At 43.5% G+C, this 21,604-nt stretch overlaps 1 long non-coding RNA gene across 1 annotated transcript; it reads right to left on the bottom strand.

Annotated features, from left to right (window-relative positions):
- Positions 1 to 1,247: 1,247 nt before the first annotated feature.
- On the bottom strand, positions 1,248 to 18,960 carry LOC134483049 (uncharacterized). The gene is made up of 2 exons (XR_015642638.1): positions 18,773 to 18,960; positions 1,248 to 1,450 (listed from the first exon to the last, which is right to left on the bottom strand). It is a non-coding gene; the product is annotated as an uncharacterized LOC134483049 (long non-coding RNA).
- Between the last annotated feature and the right edge of the window lie 2,644 nt (positions 18,961 to 21,604).

Below are 21,604 nucleotides of genomic sequence, written 5' to 3'. Positions count from 1 at the left end.
TAAATAGTAAAAAATGAAGATACACCAACCCACACTATTGCCAGCTCTGACGGGCCACATGGCATCTGCGGGGTACTTTAATCTCGATCAGCAACACTTCTCAACCTGACTTGCTAAGTTTTCAATTTCTATCCCATGCTGTTGCTGGCCACTCTCTGAGTCCAGTAGTGGCTACCCTCTTGTGACTCTGCTAAGAACTCTGCTCACATTCCCTGCATCCGCCCCCTATAGTTATAGCCATAACTCCCAGTAGCCTGTTAAAATTAAAACTCAATAATGTTGTAATTTATTAATCAGATTTATATTAGTAAATTCTCACTCCACAAAACGTCCACACGATAAACTCAGAGCCAATTAATATTGATATAAACTGACAACCCAGATAAGCCAAATTGTCCTGTAATAATTCATCCCTTATAGGATTTTCATAGCTACCTGTGGCCATTTAAGGCCACACGGATCTGGGTCGTCCTTCTCGGCCTCCATCTTGGTTCTTCTCCTGTCTCCTGTCTCTCCTCTCTCCAAAACTCTGTGCCCACCTTACTTTTTCACTGTCCAATCACAGGCCTTGCCTTATCTTGTGCTTGCCTTTACCAACAGATAGACAACGACCCACAACTAGCTTTCTCTGTTTACTATCTTAAGAAATCAACTGGTTTGAAATGAACCCCAGAAAAGCAGTTACTTGGCTTGTCTGCTTTTGTGTGAATGAGAGGTGAGCTGCAGACTCGCAGCAACAGTGGGCTCCTCTCATGACCCCACTTCCTTCCCACCAGGTTCCTGTTCTCCTTTGGACAGTGATGCTTCTGGATTGTGAGGTAAGCACGTGGCTCTACCTATTTCTCCATTTCCATGGAGGGCAACACAAGAAGGTTGTGTTCTGTCCAGTGCTGGTGAAACAGAAATATTTAGCACAGAGGATGTTGTATCCATTCTCGTGAACAAAGTGGGAAAACAAATCATCGTTGATTCTACAGTCTTGGATCGATGAGCTCTGGTTGTCAGGTGACTTTAGGACTCAAGAGTCAATGCTTAAAGTGGGACTTGTTTGGGAGTCCAGCAAGACTTAGAAACAAGCAGCCAGGCCAAGGGGTGAGAAGAAAGTTGTGAAGATTTTAATGACTATACTGGTGTTTTGGACTGGTTCATGCAGGACAATATGTCACTAGATTCTCTTGGAAGTACATAGGGAAGGAGTGCGATATGTGGTCAGGGAAGTAGACTGTGGAGTAAGAGAAGACGTGGAGTATTGACAAGACTGTATTCTAGCCCCAGTCCTGTGACAAGTGTGTCTGGACTTTTGGAAGGGGTCTGGCTGCTTCTAGGCTTCAGAGTCAACCAGTGCAGAGAGCATCTGTGAGGCATCTTCTGATTGTGGGAGATGATAGTGTTTAAAGAGGGCTCCAACTTGTGTCTGTGCCGGGGAGTACAACGGCATGGTGCAGACAGCCTGGTTAAGAAAGAAGAATGTGTTGGAGATCAGAGAGAACAGTCACAAAGCCTCTTGCTCTTCAGCATAACCTGACAGCAACAGCCCAGTTGACTTTCATTCATTTACTGTTCCGTTTAGTCCTCTCTCTGCTTTGCTGATTGAAATGAAGAGTGGCTATTCATGGATCAGTAGCTTACAGATTATATTTCCCCCTTTCCGTGGATTTATATGCCCAAACCATTTGGATTCTCTGCTTGGTTGTGATTGTGAAATGTGATTAGGTTAACAGCTCTTCCCCAGCAGGAAAAACTCACTGAAGGCAATAGATAACATGTCTAATTAAACAGGCCTCCCATTCTCTACCTGGAGCTTAAGTAAATTTACCTCCTAACTTGGGTGGGCTAAGAGGTTAATGAGAAAGTGGAAGGTAGGAGTCTGAGTGTGCTCATGGGTAAATGAGAAGGTGACAATGCCCGTCAGTGTCATGGCTTGCCCTCCACTGGGTGATTGATGCTTCTGAAGGTTACACACCCAGCAAGAGCTCACCATGCTCACCCGGCAGGTGGTTGCAGTGAGGACCACTCATTCCTGTAGGCGACAGTAACTCACAACTCAAGCTGAATGAAGAGAGAGACAGGCATGGAAGGACATTTGTCCCTGACTTTGGGTGATGTAGTGACAGGCACGCAGGATGTATACAACTTGAGCTTGGCTGCGTTTTTATATTATTTTGAATTATTACTCCACTAACAACTTTCCCCCTATGTCTACATTTCAAAATGTGTGTGAACATATGTGCACACTCTTGTGGCGCACATGTAGAGATTGGAGGAAACTTGGGGTGTTGGTCTTTGCCCTCCGTCTCGTTTAAGACAGTCTCTTGGCCACTGTGTATGCCAGGCTAGCTGGCCTGGGAGGTTCTGGTTCTCATGCCTTTGCCTCCTATTTCCTATAGGTGCAGGAAATATAGCTGCTTGAACTCTCATGTGCAGGTTCTGGGCATCGGAACTCGGGTGGCCAGGCTAGTGTGGCCAAGTGCTTTTATGCACTCAAATACCTCCCAGCCATAAAAACCTCTTTACAACTATGATAATTATATACATACATTTATGATACAGTTATACAGGGTCAGAGCTTTGCCATGTTGACCAAATCAGTTTCAGGACTCTAAGGAGAGTCACACCGCTGTGCTTCTCTTAGCACTATTTACCTCAGAGCTCCTTTCATTAAACAAAAATTCCCTGCCCCCATCTTTGACTTCTAGAAGCCACCATTGCACTCTGTCCCCATCAGTGTGGTCACTTAGGCAATGAATGTGGTCTCATTGGCAGAACCATACAGAATTCATCCCATCAGCTACTGGCTTGTTTCACTCTGCACATCCCCCTTATGGTTCACCCATGCCTTGTCTTATGCCAGAAGACCTTCCTTTTTAGAGCTCAAAACAATAACCAACTGTAGCCATATGCATTGTTTCATATATCTGTTGATGGACACTTGGGTTACTGTTATTGTGAGTAATGCTGCCACACACATCGGTATTCAATGCTTGTTCGTTTTCCTGTATTAAATTATTTTGTGTGTATATCCAGAATATAAATTGCTGGATAATCAAACAATTCTGCTTTTGTGGTTAGTGGACTTACCATAGGTTCCCACAGGGGACTCATGATTTTATAGTCCCACAAATGGAACACAGGGTCCTAGTTTTTCACACCCTCACACCACATGTTTTCCCTTTTTCATTCCTTTCCCTGTCTTTCCATCCTTCCCATCTATATCAGGTAACTGTATTAGTCAGGGTTTCCATTCCTGGAAACACAAAACATCAGGACCAAGAAGCAAGTTGGGGAGGAAAGGGTTTATTCAGCTTACACTTCCACATTGCTGTTCATCACGAGAGGAAGTCAGGATTGGAATTCAAGCAGGCCAGGAAGCAGTAGCTGATGCAGAGGACATGGAGGGATGTTACTTACTTACTGGCTTGCTTCCCCTGGCTGGCTCAGCTTGCTTTCTTATAGAACCCAAGACCATCAGCCCAGGGACAGCACCACCCACAATAGGCCCTCCCACTTGATCACTGACTAAGAAAATGCCTCACAGCTGGATCTCATGGAGGCATTTCCTCAACAGAGGCTCCTTTATCTGTGATAACTCCAGCTTGTATCATGTTGACACACAAAACCAGTCAGTATAGCAGTGTACTTTAGAGGAATAGAACTTATAGAATAGAATAGGCTGTCATCCAACTATGGCTGTTTACCAACAGGAGTTTCGAGAATCTAGTAGGTATTCAGTCCATGAGGCTGAATGTTCCCCATGGTCTTGAGTTCCCAATCAATTGGGCTCTAAGGCTAGTGAAGGAAGGGATTTACCAGAGAGAGTAAGAGCAAGGAGGCGAAGAGAAAGATATCTTCCTTCTTCAATGTCCTTTATCTAGCTAGGCTGCCAGCAGAAGATGTGACCCAGATTAAAGGTGGATCTTTCCACCTCAAAGATCTTCCTTCTTCAAATGATTTAATTAAAAAAAAATCCCTCACAGATATGCCCAGTTATTTGAATTTGAGTTATTTCAAAAGAAGTCGTGTTGACAACCAAGAATAGCCATCATATCATCAATAGGCACAGGGTTAGTAGTTCACTGGGGTTTTGATTTGAATCCCTCCAGTGATTTGAGTGTGTGTGTGTGTTTGTGTGTGTGTGTGTGTGTGTGTGAGTGTGTGTGTGTGTGTGTGTGTGTGTGTGTGTGTGTGTGTGTGTATGTGCATGCTTGCAAGTGTGACTGCATGTACATTGCTATATGGTCTACATTTTACTAGATTTGGAAATATATTTCACAACGTGACCAAAAAGAGGCTACTCAAAGAAACATCAAAACTTGTGCTGGACTGATTTTTTTTTTTTGGTTCTTTTTTTTTTTTTTTCGGAGCTGGGGACCGAACCCAGGGCCTTGCACTTCCTAGGTAAGCGCTCTACCACTGAGCTAAATCCCCAGCCCCTGGACTGATGTTTTGACTGCAGTCCTAGCCTTCAGGAGGCTGGGGCGGGAGGACCTGGAGTTGGAGGTCAACCTGGTATATAGAGGGAGACATTGTCTCAAAACAAACAAGTCAAAACAAATCCTCCCCATCAGAAGAAAAAAAAAAGCAAAGAGAGGGAGCTCAGCATGGATCAGCTTGTTTGAACTATGAGGAGGTGACAGAGCTTGGCAGGGGCAGTGGCTCACACAGGTATCATACCTTGTTAGAAGCAGGTCTCCTGTTCTTCAGGCACTCACTATCAACCTATGTTTCCTACCTCCCATAAGACTTATGAGGAGCAACTGCAGGTACCATCCATCTTCCAGATACTCTGATGAAATTAATCCAAAGGGCCCCCAGATGAGGCCTAATAGTTGGGGACATCAATGTCTAGCGTGCATCTGACAGGCAGTCCTCTAGTTAGAGCCACGCTCTGTACTTGTATAGTTTCCTTCTTGAGTTCAGAGGTGGCCATTGTGTATTTGGTGGTTTGCTGCGATTACAAATTATTGTGGGTTTGGCATTTGCAACAACACAAATTCATCTAACAAGTCAAGCTATAGAAATCTCATATGTATCTTACTGGGCTAAACTCCTGGAGTAGGTAGGACCGGTTCTTTCTGGAAGCTCTTTCTAGTTTCTCAAGGCTATGTGAATTTTGTGGCTTGTGGTCCCATCCTCCAATTTCAATATCAACCACATAGCATCTTCACAGTACTTCCTCACGTGTCTCCTCTTCTGTCCCTCTTATTTTAAAGATCTATTTAGAGTACACCAGGTTTATTTGGGTAGGTCAGGACAATATCCTTATTTTATAATATTATCGTTATTGTTTTCTTAGTGCTAGAGGTTAAGTCATGGCTTCATACATACAGGATAAGCATTCAGTTACCAAGCAACATCCCAGCCATACTCATTCTAAATCAGCTGAAAACCAAAGTTTAAATCTGTAATCATAACTCATCTTTATATGTACTATATCCTGTTTCTAGGTTCAGGGGACAGGGGTATTGACTTGTATTGTTTTTATTATTATGTCCATAATGACAAGGAAAATGATCATCAGGTTGGAGCTTATGAAAGTCACTAAGAAAGAGGTGACACGTGAACAAATGCTCTTTGTCCATATCTTGACTCTATCTGCCCCTCTTTAACTCTTGAAACAACCATCGTCTTCTCATTGGTAAAGAGGGAATTCCATGGTGGAAATTCTTTATATGTCCCTGAGATTGTTTCTGGGATTTTGAAGAGAACTGGCTGAGAGCTAATGGCATCTAAAGGTGTCTGCATCTTCATACATTCATGCCTACAGGTGTCAATCTAAGAGCATGTCAAGGAGCAGGCCATGGGAGCTTTGCACGGTCAATTTCATCCAATTTATTCAATATGTTCAAAGAGTTTTAGGTATAAAAAGAAAACTTAGGAAGTCCTGGAGATATGTGAGAAGACAAATCTACCAATACGAGAGAATCAGAGGACACTAGTCATTACATGCTAACCACTAAGGCAAATGTAATGAAATTACAGTATAATCTTTTAGTTTAACTTCGGTGTTGGAAAATGGCAGTGCCCTGTGGTCTTGGCTGAAGTATTAATAGTTACAGAGGCTTCTTGGAAGAGGAAAGCCAGGAGGGAGAGATCAGAGGGAGATAGCAGACAGGAGATCTGGGGACATGAGATAGATCTAAGAATATTCATGAGTCAGTAGAGAGGAATGCAAGTCTCAAGATAGTGTGTGGTCCTGAGTTTATTCTAATCTTCCAGAAGGAGAAACCTACTGATTTATTTGCTCAACCCGATGGCAATCTTTTCTTTTCCTGTTTGAGAATTTCATATGGGCATGTAATGTATTTTGATCAAATCTGCATTCCTACCAGCTAGTCCGTTCCTGTTCCCCCACCTTATCTCTTCCAATTTCTCATGTTTTTTTTTTTTTTTAAATAAAACCTACTGAGTCCCTTCCCCTTTGTGCTCTCAGTATGTGCATGAGTGTAGGGCCATCTCCTGGAGCTGAGGAGCCTCTCAGGCATCACACCCCTGAAGAAAACTGAGTCTTTTCCAGCATCCTTGATGGCAATTTTGATGAAACCCAATAAACACTGCAGGGTCAGGGAGAGATCAGAGGGGGACAGCAGACAGGAGATCTAATGTTGGTAGCTGGAGAGAAACATTTTCCACCTCAGATTTGGCTTTAGCTTCGTTCAGATCCCCTACTCTGGCCATCTCTGCTTTGCTCATTTGTTAGTAGAACTGAGTTCCTCTTTCCGTATCCAACCTCTGCCCTGGGCGTGCTCTTTTGCATTCTGCTCTCCCGGTCCACGAGACTCACAGTTGACTTGGCTTTTCACCAGGGATCCTTCCTCAGCACCCCACTCCAGAAATGTGAAGGGAGACATATGGAGAGCGACAAGGTGTGTCACAGAACCCAAAGATTCCTGACATGAAGGTCATCCTGCAGCTTGTCCTTAAAATGCAGATTGTGTAAAAGTTTCTATCTCGGTGGAAAATTACTTAATCAAAATTCATAGGCCCAAGCCCTGTGGGCAGGTTTTTGTTGTGGTTTGCAGGAGAAGGTAGAGAGCTAGAGATGAAAACCTTCTCTTTGGATCGTGAAGCTTTCATTTTTTACAATCTAAACCTTTCTTTTTCTATGTGACCGCATAACTCCATCTACCCTTGAGCTAGCAATCTCTGATCTCTACCAGGGTTCAGGTTACTAGTATAGGGCTGCACGGATGTGCCACACCACCTGGGCTGTCCTTTTTCGGCTCTTAAAGGTGTTTGTAAGATTTGTTTTGTAAAACTGTGTTTGTAAGACTTGTGTGATACAGAAGGGCTTCTTTTTATAAAAATAATGGAACCATTGAATTTAAACCCCTACCTACATATCATTTAAATGTGATGGATGGTAGACCTACTGTGCACTAGCTGGGTGGTTTACATACAAGGTGTCAAAGAGGACACACTCATATGCTGACCCTACAAATGGGTGCAGAATTTTCCAGTCTTCTCGGTTTTTTTTTTTTTTTTGTCTCTGCTTTCCTTTTCAGATGTTTTCTTTTAAAAGGAGTCCAAGGTTAAGAGTGGATAATTTGTTGCATTTGCCCAGAGCCTCTTCTTGTGAAGACTGTTTTCCTGGGCTGTGCAGGGAGGCTTGATAAGGATTCAGCTTTATCTTTGAAAGTGTATGCCCTTTTCTATCTCTGGTGCCTGAAATCTTCCCAGGGTTAATTAACGCTGCTACAAAGTAGAAATAAGAAATGGCAGCTGGGCAGGGGGAGAGGGTGGGGTACGCCACCACAGAGCTGGAAGCAAAAGAGAGGAGACGTCTCTTCTAGTCCAAAAGCTTTTGAGCCATTCACCTGCAGGACAAACTGTGCTGGAACTTCTTACATACTTACTGAAGAAGGCAAAAGGAGATCCAGCTAGGTGCCAGTGTAGTCCGTTCTCTCCTGGTGTTACATTATGACCTTAATGTTGACAGTAACATTGCAGCTAACATCACAGTACCCTGTGAGCACTTCTAGGCATTGTATTGAACGTTTCAGGTCAGGGTTTCTCGGCCACAGAGTGATGGGCAATAGGCTAATTCATTCCAGTAGGGGCTGTACATCTTTAGCAACATCCCTGGTGTCTGATTACTAGATGCCACAAACACCCCTGTTCTTCAAAGTGTGGCGACCCCACATATTTCCAGATGTTTCCAGATAGCTTCAGGAAGGCTTACTACCAGTCTACACGGATCACCTTGTATGAACTCCTCTGTGTGAGAGACACTATGATAGGTGCCATTAGGCTACTATGAAAACCCAAAGGTAAAGAGTTTGCTGTCCTGGCCAAGGTAATAGAACTTTAAGCAATGAGAGGCCTAAGCACACAGCTAAGCAGTCCATGATGGCAAATTCCGTGCTCTTCTTGCCAGTAAGTGACCACTCCAGGAGTGTTAACGCCGTCTTGGCTAAACAAATCCCAGTCATGTTTGTTATCTTGACCACAGAACCAAAAGTGTTAGCAGGCCTTATGCTCCAGACATTGGTCCTTGAGGTACAAACATCTTCAGATGCTGCGTGATCCACAGTGTCCTATTATCTGAAAATATGAGACATAGAGCAGCAACAGTGTGTGTACTGTGCATCACTAGTTTAGCTCTTCTTAACATTTTGTTGGATTTGCTCGAGAACCTAATTCAAAAGGGTTGTATCACAATGATTTCTAGTCGACTTGCCATTGTTTTCCTTCCCAGAGATCACCCTGAATTTGGTTTATCATGTTCATGAATAGTTCCATACCCCATGGCTTGCAGGTGTCACCAATAACACATTGTGGATTTTTGTGTTTGTAAGCATCGCTTGAATGCTATCATGGTGGAATTATTATGCTGTTTTTTCTTCTTAGCGTTAAAATGTTTATTTTGAAATGATTTAAAAATTACCTGGTTTCCTTCAATTGTTACCAACTTACAGTATTGTGCATATTTGCCCAAACCAAGAAACCAATTATTACTACTACTAACTACTACTAATCTTCAGGTTTTATTTAGGTTTTGCTAGTTTCCCAGGAGTGTGTCTCTTTTCTGTTTTGGGATTCAACCCAGAAATAAACCACATTGTATTTACCTACATTCATCCCCACCCCCCCTCTCTCCCTCTCTCTCTGTCTCTCTTTCTCCCTTTTCTCTCTCTCTTCCCTCTTCTCTCTCTCTTCCCTCTTCTCTCTCTCTTCCCTCTTCTCTCTCTCCCTCTCTCTCTGTCTCTCTTTCTCCCTTTTCTCTCTCTCTTCCCCCTTCTCTCTCATCTCCCTCTTCTCTCTCTCTCCTCTCTCTTCCCTCTTTCTCTCCTCTCTGAGACATGTTAAACATTTCTCAATGGGTTCAATGGTTCTTATGTATTTAGAATCAACTTTAGAACAGACGATTACTCCCCACCGACATTCTGTTCTGAACTCTACTTCTGCCCCATGCCCATGTCCTCGGTGCCATATGCAAACCGCTGTGGCCACATGCGGTTTGCCTATCTAGAGCTTTCCACATGGAGAGAATCATACACAGCACGGTCCTTCAGAATTGTTCTCACTGGTCCCCACATTCTCAGGACTCACCCATGTTGTATCACAGAGTGACAGTTCATTCCTCGTCACATGTACATTACTGAGCTTGTCACCCTGCCAGTTGGCAGACAGTGGTGTCTGTTTTGCCATGGTGATTAATGCTCCTAGGACCACACAGTACAGGTTTCCAGACACTACTCTTTGGTGCATGCATAGGAGTGGGATGACTGGGTCTCTTGAATGCTTTGTTTATCAGAGGGAGTTGTCATTTGTTATTCTCGCCACCAGTGTACAAGGGGTTGACTTTTTCAACATCCATTCCAGTGTTTGCTATCTGACTTCTTTCAGAGCCATTGTGATGTAAAGTGATGAAATTGTTTTTAATCCCTGATAGCTTCCGAATGAACGAGACTCCAACTACGATTTATTTATTTATTTATTTATTTATTTATTTATTTATTTAGCATTGGCACGATTACTGGGGGATTACCCCTAAATCTGTTTTTCTATTTGCTTGAATGTTACCTTTCTAGCTGCTCTCCCCCAAGTACTTGCTGTTTGAGTCTCTCCTGGGTCACTTCTGCTCCAGCAGTCTATCCTGTGGGGGAGGGGATCTTTCATTATGGCTCCTGCTCCTGGCCCAGCACATCTAATGGAGACTTTCAGTCCTCTCTTCTTTCTCCTATCCTCCTTTCACCTTCTTTTCCTCTCTCTTTCCTCCTTGTGGTCCTTATCTGAGACCCCCCCAGCCTGATAACTGAAATTCTGACCTTTCTATTCTCCCCAGTAATTGGCTGTAGCCATTTTTATTTAACCAATAGCTTTAAATGGGGGAGCAAGGTTTACATAGCAACACTTGGTGTTTGTGAAGCAACCAGATCTTGGGGATCAGAATTTAGCATTTGAATACATAGCAGCACACGACCAACCCCTAACATTGTGTAATGCATGTGAAATGGTATGCTGTTATAATTTTGATTTTAATATTCCTGAAAACGTCCTTCAGGCTTTCTTACAGAAGCCTAATCTTACAGAAGTGTTTTCTTAATTGAGGCTTCCTCCTCAAATGACATCCTAGTTTGTGTCATTTTGACATAAAATTCACTAGCACTGTAATAACTGTCTGTCTATCTATCTATCTATCTATCTATCTATCTATCTATCTATCTATCCTTTTGTAACTGTCTTCACTTGTCCCAATGCTTTTAGAACTCATCCATGCTGTATCAAGGATTAATAATTCATGTTTTAGTGTTTGGATTATATTGGTATCATATAATAAATATACAAACATGATACAAACGAATTTCCATTCATCCATCCATTCACTGGTGAACATTTTATTCTAAGTCTTGGATGTTGTAAATTGTGCTGCCCTAAATACGAGAGTGCAGGTATGATTTGGAGGACAGATCTCATTTCTTCTGGATATACACGTGCCAGTGGGATCGCCAGATGGCAAAGGTTTGAAACGAAATGGAATCTTATTCACTTATTCTTCCTTTCTTTTCTCCCAGTATTGTTTCCGAGCTATACTTAGCCAGACTTCCACGTTTCACAAGTTAACACCGTATATTATCTCATTGTAAACATTTAAGATTATTTTCGTATAATGGAATTTTATTCACTGTAAGGAAAAATGAAATTGAATTTGCCAGAAAGTGGATGGAACCAGAAAGTAGATTAGGTGAGAAAACCTAGGAAGAGAGGGAGGGAAGGAGAGAGGGAGGGAGGGAGGGAGGGAGAGAGAGAGAGAGAAGGAGAGAGAGAGAGAGAGAGAGATTGCATGTTCCCTCTCTCACTCATAGGCCCTACCTTCTAATTTTGAATATGTATATTTGATATGATAAACACCCCAACCCCAGAGAACCATGCATTTGTTCTGCCAAGTATTTTGTTTTCCTAGGCCAGAATTGAGTTCAAGGACAAATGTCTCTTCAGCGTCTTTCCTTATCTTCAGGGTAACGAATGCTAAACAAGTCACATTTTCTGTTTTTTTTATTTATTTTGTTTTGTTTGTTTTTTTTTGCCCCCACCTAGACAAGGTTTCTTCGTGTCATAACCCTGGCTGTCCTGGAACTTGCTTTGTAGACCAAGCTGTTCTCAAAGTCACAGAGATCTCCTTTTCTCTGCCTTGCAAGTGCTGGGATTAAAGGTGTGCACCATGACGCTTGGCACATACTCTGTTTATTTCAGTAAGATACCCACTTTCCAAACAGCTGAGGTCTCCTGTGACTACTGTCTTTTTCCTTTACGATCTACCTTTTAAGCAAATCATGCTTTCCCCCCACTGTAATCAAAGAGGAGTGTTGACAAGGGTGTGGGAGGCAGGTGATTGGCAACCTCTCAAGAAAGAAACTTTCACATCCTCTGACAGGATGTTGAGCAAAGAAGTCACACAGGAAGAAATCAGAGTCTCACACGTGCCCTCAGACACCCACGCTCACATCAGTACTCCCCACTGTGTAAGTCAGAGGCCTTTCCTGACAGCAGGGCTTTGGCAAAGGCTTGTCTTGTCTCACGTCAGCTCCACCCTGCTCCAGGGACTCAACTTTCACATCAGCAGTGGCCCATATTTTGAGATACCCGACTGTTATCAAGAATGCCCAAAGAAAGTGGAGAGGATGTTGTTCCCTATGTGAAGCCAACAAACTTTGTTCTTTTTTGGGGTGCTGCTTAAAGGTGGGAGAGAGAGAGAGAAGTATTGTCTTAGTGACTTGCTGGTTATAGGATCCATTAATCCAGGCACTTGCTGGCTATAGGGTCCTTTCATCCAGAGACTTGCTGCCTGCATTTGTCATTTCTTTTCAATTATCATCATTTCCTAGTCGATCAATTGACATTTCACTCTGGTTAGGAGTCTTCTCAGTGGGAACTGAGGTGGGAGTTCACTTTTCCTTACTTTGCTCATTCACTGGAGTGGTTCTACTAAGAGATGCGGCCTTGTTGGAGGAAGTGTGTCACTGGGGGTGGGCTTTGAGATCCTCCTCCTAGCTGCCCGAGACAGTCTTCTGTCTGCCTTCAGTAAGGCAAGATGTAGAACTCTCAGCTCCTCTAGTGCCTGCCATGCCTGCCTGGATGCTGCCATGCTTCCTGCCTTGATGATAACGGACTGAACCTCTCAAACTGTAAGCCAGTCCAATTAAATGTTGTCCTTATAAGAGTTGCATTGGTCATGGTGTCTCTTCATAGCAATGGAAATCCTAGCTAAGACATGGCCATATTTTGTACTCTGTAATTCTTCATGAAGAGTGCTATCCTGGTCACTGGGGCAGGCTCACCAGCAACCCTGGAGTATATCCAGAGGCTAGTGTAATTGTTTTGTTCTCTAGTTATGTCAATCAAGACTATCTATAGATGAAGTGTCCCCAGACAAAGCTGGCCACTTCCTGTTAAAAGCCACTGTTTCCCATTCCTTGAATCATGAAGGAAATGGTTGTGCATGACCAATTGTCTAGTATTTGTACTGTAGTGCAAACAAACCTGTGATAAAATATTTCACCAAAGGCAACTTAAGGGAGAGAGGGATGGTCCAGGGCCATGAGAGCAGAAGCTTGAGGTAGCTGGACCTATTGTATCTGCAGTCAGGGGTGGGAGAAAGGTGAGTGCTGGTACTCAAGTAGCCTCCTTTTATGCTGCCTATGATCTCAGCCCATTGAACTTGGTTGTCTATGATCCCTGACCACATTCAGGACGGGTTTTCCCAGCTCTGTTAGCCTAGTCAATACTCTCTCAAAGACACACCCAGAGGCTCATTTCTTCAATTCTAGAACTTATCAAGTTGATGTTCCAAATTAGCCATCGCATACAGCTTCTTGTTCCTTAAAAAGAATCACATATAAGTATTGAGCTAATCAATTTTGCAGAGGGCTGTGAGATCCCAAACTGAAAGCAGTTATAAGGCACCAACTGTTTGTGATCAAGATTTGTGTCTTTTTATTTAGTGTTACGATATGGCCAAGGTTATGTAATTTACTATCAGAAGGTGTTAGGAGAGCTCATTGCATGCTGAAATAGAAATATATGGTAGATACAGTAATATATCTATTGCACATATTTTAACAGGGAGCCACCCGTTCTTGTTTATTGCCTATGTTATATGAGGGTGAATTATGAGATCTCACAGAAAAGGCGTATCTCTTTTTATGAAGTCATATTTCAGAAATAGTGGATGAATTGATCGGGAGAATCTTCTCCCTTTTTTTTTTTTTCCAAGGCAGCACAGGACTCAGGGTAGCTTGGGAATTTGGATGTTCAGAACCATTTCTCTGCCATGGGGAGCACTGACATCAAGAATATAGAAGGCGAAAGAAGAGAAGGCTAACACTTTTGTCTTTATTGCTGTGGTCTAGTGTTAAAAGCCAACAAGATTCCAAAGTGACAAGACCATGCCGAGGGATCAGGCAACTTGATCAGGAAGGTTCTTTGTGGGAGATTCATTCATTTTCTCATTTTATTATTTGAAAAACTGACCTAGAAGGCTATTATTTACCTGACAGAAACTGCTTCAGCTCTGATGGTTAAAGACACATGCTGCAATTTACTGGGTGTTTATCACGTAAACCACACGGCACAGAGCTTGGCACCTGGTGATTATGCTGCCAAAATGTCAGACGCTTGGCCTGGAAAGTTTCATTGAGCCTTTGTGTTAGCCTTGAGAGACCCATAGAGTTGTCACCGTTTGAGAGATGCAGAACGGAAGCATTGAGTTTAAACAAGGCATTGATGGGTCAAGACACAAAACCACGTCCTTCCGATCTCTAAGTCACTAACGCCTGCACTGGTGATGTGCAATACAGTAGCCACTAGTGACGTGTCACTAGGGAGCAAGTAACCTGTGGCCAGTCAGAACTACATCCTGTACATTTGATTTCAAACATAGTCCTAAACTGTAAAATACCAAAGAGTTTTAATATGCTGGAACTGGAAAATAAACATACATTATTGAAATTAATTCCATCTATTTCTTAAATTGCTGCCAGGCATATTAAGCTTTGCCATGTTTCTGTAGGACGCTGATGCCAGCCCTATACTGAGGCTGACCTTCTGTACTTTCTGCCTCAGTCGAACAGGCAAGCCTTCAGCATGCTCAGCTCACCTTATTGAAAGCCCCACTAGAAGCTAAAGGAGAGAAACAACGATAGAAATTCCCAGGAGATCCCTTCTAGCCAGAGTTGAATGCACTTTTACAAACTAGAATCACAGACACAGAAGGCAACAGTTTCTCCATCGTTTCTCCTCTCCTTTGCCTATCCCTTGCTTTGTTCCCTGCTCCATCAACAGATGCTGGGAACACTTAGAATGGTCTAAGAGTAAGCCTAACACTGAGTGGTTCCCATTATTACAGAATCCTCTCCCTAATAGAATTGATCTATCTCACTAAGGCTGCGTTAATTAAGGATGTGACAGTTTAGATGACTTAAGCAGTACAACTTTTCCTCCTCACTTTGGAAGCACGAAATGTGGCGTCAAAGCATTGCCAGGGTTGATGCCTTTACTTTTCTTGCTTGTAGATGGCTGTCTCTCAGGCTGCCATCTTGTTCCCCCCAACCCCCACCACTACGCATCTGTGTCCAAGTTATTTCCTTCTCTGGATATACTAGTTCTATTGGATCAAGACCCACTCACATGACTTTGCTATGACTTGATCATCATCATGAAGGCCTCATTTCTAAAATCATTACACTTTGATGTCCTTGGGTCAAGACTTGACCACGTGAATAGTGCAGCTCACACCATGAAGTGAGTACTGTGGGCACATGGGAAGTGGAGCAGCTAATTCCTAATGGATTGTGTGGAGAGTGGGGCGTGTGCCCAGGGGAGTTTATACAGTTGAGGTGGGCCTACTGATCTCTGCAAGAATAATTCCTCTTTGTCTTTGATCAAGTGAGCTGCCTCCGCTCTCAGTATGGGCAGAACTTGATGAAGCTATGGATGGCTGCTAGAATCCAACTGTCTCCCTTCATATACTGGAATAGTAATCTCCAAGTGAGCATGCATAGAGCATACAATCTGACAGGGCTGCTGATCTTCTGAAACGAAGAGACGCTGGAGACTGCTCTCTAGATGCATGAAGGGGCCATGTTTACACACACAGAGAGAAGGCAACTGTTCACAGACAGGGAGAAAGACATTGAGAAAATTAATCTACCAGCACCACCCATCTTGAATTCCCAGCCTCCAGAACTTTGAGGCAACACATTCCTGGTGGGAAGTGATCACTCTATTTTGTATCGGAAGCGCCAGCTGATGAAGTCAATAGACTTCCTCAGTCTTACAGATGGTCAGTGTTCTTTGGTAGCTTAGCAGAGCCAAACACGGTGAGTTGCTGAAGAAGCCACGGCGCTCAGGAAATGGTGGTAATGCTAGCAAGAATAGCTAATTACCACCTAACATGGAACCACTGTGCCTTTGACTGGGTTTCACGATAAAGCAACGACTATTGTTTTTATGGTTGTCTGGTTCGAGCTAGGGTGTGATTAAACTTGGAAGTATCTCAGGCCCCACCAGCCTTCGAGGAGTTAAGCTGTGTGTGAGCATGAGGAAGGGCACTAGGAGTTCAAGTGTAGCATCCGTGAAGCCGCTGGGTTCCAGCCGGGCCACTCAGCAGTGTCGATGTTTCCACAGGGCTGAGAAATATGTACTCTGGGGTGAACGAGTGTTCAAGGTTTCAGACACCAGAACAAGGGCAGGTCACGTTAACAACAAAAGGGAAAGTCTGACTAAGTCTCTGTGCTTGATTAGGGAGTAGATGGGAGTTAAACTCATTTGATTTACTGGAAAATGTTTCCAGGCTGTGGTGAAGTCCCCAGACAGAGGTGAGTGTTGAAAAGATTAACTGGAGAGAGAGGACATGACTGCCATTTTATCGTGAGTTGGTGGAGGTAATGCCTTGGTCTATAGGGTCGAGGGTGGAGGGTTTGGGGGGTGGTGTTGATTGCCGGTTAGAAAGCAGACTTTTAGGTTTTAGTGCTTTTAGAAAGCACACTTAGTTTTAGTGTGGAATTAAGACAGTCCAGGCAGAGAAGAGAGAAATTGCGGAGCCCTGAAAGACTCTAGCCTGATCCATCAGTGCTTGCTTTTTGGGCAGGAGGTGGGGATGGGAGATGCTTTTGCTAGAGAAAGAGAAAGGGATAAAGCCAAGAGACACAGGAGAGTGGTGTGAAGGTCTCCCACACTGTGCTAAGCAGCCCGGACTCTGTCTCATGGGCAGTGGGAAGACAGGATTGTGGCTCTGCTTCTCTAGTTGTGAAGAGGTTGGAAGGGGAGACAGGCTAGGAGAACCAGCCCCTTCAGAAGTGCAGGGCAGTGGTATCCGTAGCAGGGTTTCTAAAAAGGGTAGAGTTTTGCCACACGAGCTATCGGATGGGAGAACATTGTAAAAAAAAATTCTCTTATTTATTTATAGCCTAAAAGTGAAACTTTTTTTTTACTGGGGTTTATCTGGAGGCATGCACAATTATGTCTCCCACAATCCATAGTGAGCTACTCCATTTGTCACACAGGACCTACGTATCCTGAGGCATGAACAGAGGCTTCCTGGTGGCTAACAGCAGGAGCCCTGCTCTGCTGGGTTCTAGTGTATTGCAGCTCTCTGTACATTTGCCTGATTAAATGGATTCTCAGATTATGTTAATATGGTTACATCTCACTCAATATGCACAAAGATGGGGAAATGGTTTAAGAGTTCTGAGATACAGCTTGGGATTGGAGACGGCACTTAGCATAGACAGGAAACAGCACGGGCAAGTGGGGACCACACTTCTGCTTCTGTTAGGTGTTTCTTGAGGCAAACACAGTATGGTATAGTCACCCAGCAAGAAGCTGGCCTCAATGTTGAAATCAAGATATTTATTTCAAATACGAATTTATATCCCCCGGTTCTAATGCTAAATCTTCCCCTGAATGTATAAATGGGATACATGGTGATTAGTACGCATATTATTTATTTCTTTATTACATCTTTTTAAAGTATGTTTTTTTGGGGGGCTGAGGAGATGGCTCAGCAGTTAAGTGCGCATTGTCTGTTCTTTCAGAGGTCCTGAGTTCAAATCCTAGCAACCACATGGTGGCTCTAATGGGATCTGGTGCCCTCTTCTGGCATGCAGATAGAGCATTCATACATACAAATAAATAAGCAAATAAGTAAATCTTTAAAACAAATGGAATCCTTTTTTTTTTAAAAAATGTTTTTGAAGAGTACTGAGACTTGAAGACAGGGCTTTATAGATGCTAGGCAAACATCCTTCCAATAACCTATGTCTCTGGCAGTTATAATACCTGTTTTCATGTATAACATACATAATATTGTTAGAACAATGACTCAGGGACATAATTCATGACTAGGTAAACACACGTTACTAGGGATTGATTATTTAACTTTTTTTGAGTGGATTTTCAGTTACCTAAGTTTGGAGCTTTGGGTAACAAACTACGAGGAGAGTATTAGGGCTGTGGGTGGCTGATTTCCTCCTGAGTGTCCTTGAAGTGTATTTTGCTTAGCAGTAATCAGCTGATGATTATCTGCCCTCTCTAATGTACCTGTCCTGCACAGCTGGAGGCCCCCAGCACTGGTATGGGGACTCTTTTCTAAAGCATCTCTTGTCTTTCCTGAAAGGTACAGAAATTGTGTCCTTGGGCTAGGAGTTTGTGGGAAAGGTTGTCACTGTCACTGTTTTACAAGGCCTCTCAAGACTCAAGGCACGGGCAGGGCTCAGCTGCAGCTCAGGGTGGATGGGAACTGCTGCCGAGCTCCTGGAGGGCTGGCTAAGTGATGCTTCATTTTTCCAAGGATCATAGACATCCCTTTGTCCAGTGGCCAGCACCAGGACGTTATGACTTTGAGGTAACCCAGAGGTTCCCCTTGTTCTCTGTGACCCTGACATCCCAGGGAATCTATTAGCAGACAAGGGCGAAGACTCTAGATTTTGAAATAGAACCTCTTTGGTTTAGCGACTTCCTACTCTTGTTCAAGCCCAAATCCTTTCTTCTTCCAAACAGCATATACTTTTTGTGACACAGCTCGGGATGAGGTGTAGAAAGGACAATGGTCCGTCCCATTGTCACTCCTCTCCCAGGGTTTGGTGCCTTTCAGCCTATCTGTGGGTTTGGAGACGGAGGGAGGAAAGATGCTTTCCTTCTCTTTAGTGAGCACCAACTCCAGGACCAAGGTCAGATCAAAGTGTTATTCTAAAGTAGAAGAACCTATGAATGGGTAGAGTTAGGTAGACACATTTTAGAGGGAGACATAATTGAAAAGCCAGATACACGTTACCATCCATCCTTTCAAACAACAGCCGGATTTGCTATTTCTCCTTCAGCTTCTTGCTGTGCTTAGATTCTGCCAGATGAGGCGGGGAGGCAGCATCTTAACCGTCCAGTGACTTTGTTCCAGACAATGTGGGTCTACCCTGGCGCTCAGGTTGCTAGGTCAGTTCCCACTCAGCCAATACTGCCCTGAATGAGAGGGGCCTACTGGGTATGAAAGTTGGGAATGAACATCGGCTGCTTATGTCACAATAGGGAGATTATTGGCTTACTCCACAGGAAGTGCCTATTGTGGGGTCAAGCTGGGCCCCATGGGTCTCCTTGCCTTGAGCACTTCTACCTTTGCTCCCACCCCCTCATCTCCTTTCGGTGAAGCCCTGCTGTTGGAACATCTACATGATCACATTATAATTTCAGTCTCCAGTCTGGAGAAAGAGTAACATTGTTCCTTCCAGAACCCCTAAGTCAACTCTCACGTAGTATTTGGGTGGTGTTTTCTGGGGGACTCAGCCATGTAACCAAGGAATGTGAAGCTCTGATTGGCCACACCGGGTTACCTGCCTCTGGATGTGGTTGATCAGGTCCTATCTAGCCACGCAGAGTGGGTTTTTCCACTGGAAAGAATGTTTCACTAGTAAGAAAGAGTGGTTAGGCCAGAAACTGAGTTCCCTGGTGGTGACTTCTAAGAAGTTCTTTATTACCACATCTGGTCACTAGGTTATTAAAACAGAGAAACCATATTAATAACCCATAACCTAAGATGTATGAACGTATAAGATGCATTATCACAAGCTAGGCATTTGCCCACAGCTTTCTGCATTCCTACGTTTAATGCGTATAAGCAATCCAACAAGGTATGCAGAACAACTACTAACATAGAGTCTCGTGGTTAGGGGCTCATCCAAAGTAGCACACAGACACTCAGCCTCTTCTGAGACTTGACCAAGTCAGCTCTTCCACCATCGTCCTCACGGGTAAGATGGTGGTTGTGACTTACCATGACTGTGGAACTTAGTCATGAGTTGGAGGATGTTCTGAGGTAGAAACTGAAATATGAAAGCAGCACTCCCAATACCCAGGCTTCCTTAACTTGTAAACTATCCTGTATAAAAAGTTAACATAATAATTGTACACATGTATGAGTTATAGCATGGTATTTCAACACATGTATGCAAAGGCCATTGAACAAACTGGGGTATGGCATTTTCAATTTACATTTTCTTTACATTTAGAACCTTTGAGCACCTGCTTTTCTAGCTCTTCTTAAATACCCGAAAGGTCTTTGTGAACTGTGCAGATTCTCTTCAGGATGGTTAGTTATTCACCATGGGGCCTCTTGGCATTTGGGACCTGCTTCTGCTGTGGTCCTGGGCCATATTCAATCCTATTTTCCCTTGGTTCTCTATTAGTGGTCGGCAGAGAGCCACCCTGTTATCGGTGGCTTCAGTACACTAGCTTGGTTCTCTTCTCTTCCACTGGCCAGGGAGGTCAATTTCCTTGCCCTCACTCAGCCTTGTTTCTGATCTTTATAGACTGCTAGGGTGTGTCCTGGGCCTGGAGCAAGCACAGGCAGCATTTCCTGGTTGCTGCCCCCAGACTTTCTATCCACTGGCACATCATGAATGAATGGGGTTCTGGACGGTAGAATCCTACGCCTGGGTCCACACTGTGGGTGGAGAGACTGGATAAATCTATCTACTCTTCAGTCTCAAGTTAATTCTAGAAGCTGAGGGGACCCAAAAGCTTCGCTTTTCAAGCGTATCAATGAAGGGCTCAAATCACAGTTACTGTGTGGATTGCTTTGGTAGCTGTACTGTCATTTGCAAATATTTTTGCTGAAGCTTAGTGTAACTCACTGAAAGTCTTCAACAAATGCTTTTTAAGAAAATTTTTTTTGTGTGATTATAATCACATTTCTCCCTTCCTTTTCCTCCCTTCAAACTCCCCCATATAGCCCTCATTGCAAATTCATGGCCTCTTTTTCATTAACTGTTATTGCATGCATAGATGTATGTCATATGCATATACATATGCTCATACATATATTTCTAAATGTAAGACACATGGCCTGTAGAATATCACTTGTATGTATGTTTTCAGGGATGACCATTTGGTATTGGGTAACAAATTGGAGGGTTATTTTCTTCCGCTCTTAATATCCCTTATTTGCCCATAGTTCTTTGTGTAGGGTTGGAGCCTCCTCCTCTTTTCCTGCCCACTTTGTTCTCCTCATGTTTAGGCAAGCATGTTGGCCAGACTTTATGGGTGTAACTTTGGGTGTTGCTAGGAGACGCGGTCTTACAGCAAACTTCCTGATCTGGCTGTTTTAGTCTTACTACTCCTTCTGAAATGGTCCTCGAGCTATAGGTACAGGCATTTGTAGTTACCTTCGTTGGGACTGGACCCCACTCTGCATTTTGATTGGTTGTGGTTTTATAGTGGTCACTCTCTATCACAATGAGAAGTTTCCTTGATGATGTGGGAAGACTATACTTACTAGGCTTTGACCTTGGAGGAAATATGGACAATATTTTCTTACTAAGTGGCTGAACACAGAAACACTCATGTCTTAGTCAGTTCTTGGGCCCAACAATGGTCTCCAAACACATCTCCTGGGGATTTTTGCTGATGGTGCTTTGCCCACATGGCTCTCAGAAGGTAATTCTAAATGGTGCTTCTTCATGCATCCCCAGGAAAGGTTTCTGGGTATTTAATCAGGAAAGGCACATGCAGGGGGGTGGTATTCTTTATTTGAGAACCTTGATGTTGATGAGGGTTTGCTGCTGGTGAAGTGGTAGCTGGAATAACTGAATAAACAGAGTTTTCTTTGTTTCCAGGT

This window comes from Rattus norvegicus, chromosome 18, assembly GCF_021556685.1.
Source record: "Rattus norvegicus strain SHRSP/BbbUtx chromosome 18, alternate assembly SHRSP_T2T, whole genome shotgun sequence".
NCBI classification, from domain to species: domain Eukaryota; kingdom Metazoa; phylum Chordata; class Mammalia; order Rodentia; family Muridae; genus Rattus; species Rattus norvegicus.
The sequence above is the reverse complement of the archived record's forward strand: the minus strand, read 5'-3'. Positions and strand labels throughout refer to the sequence as shown.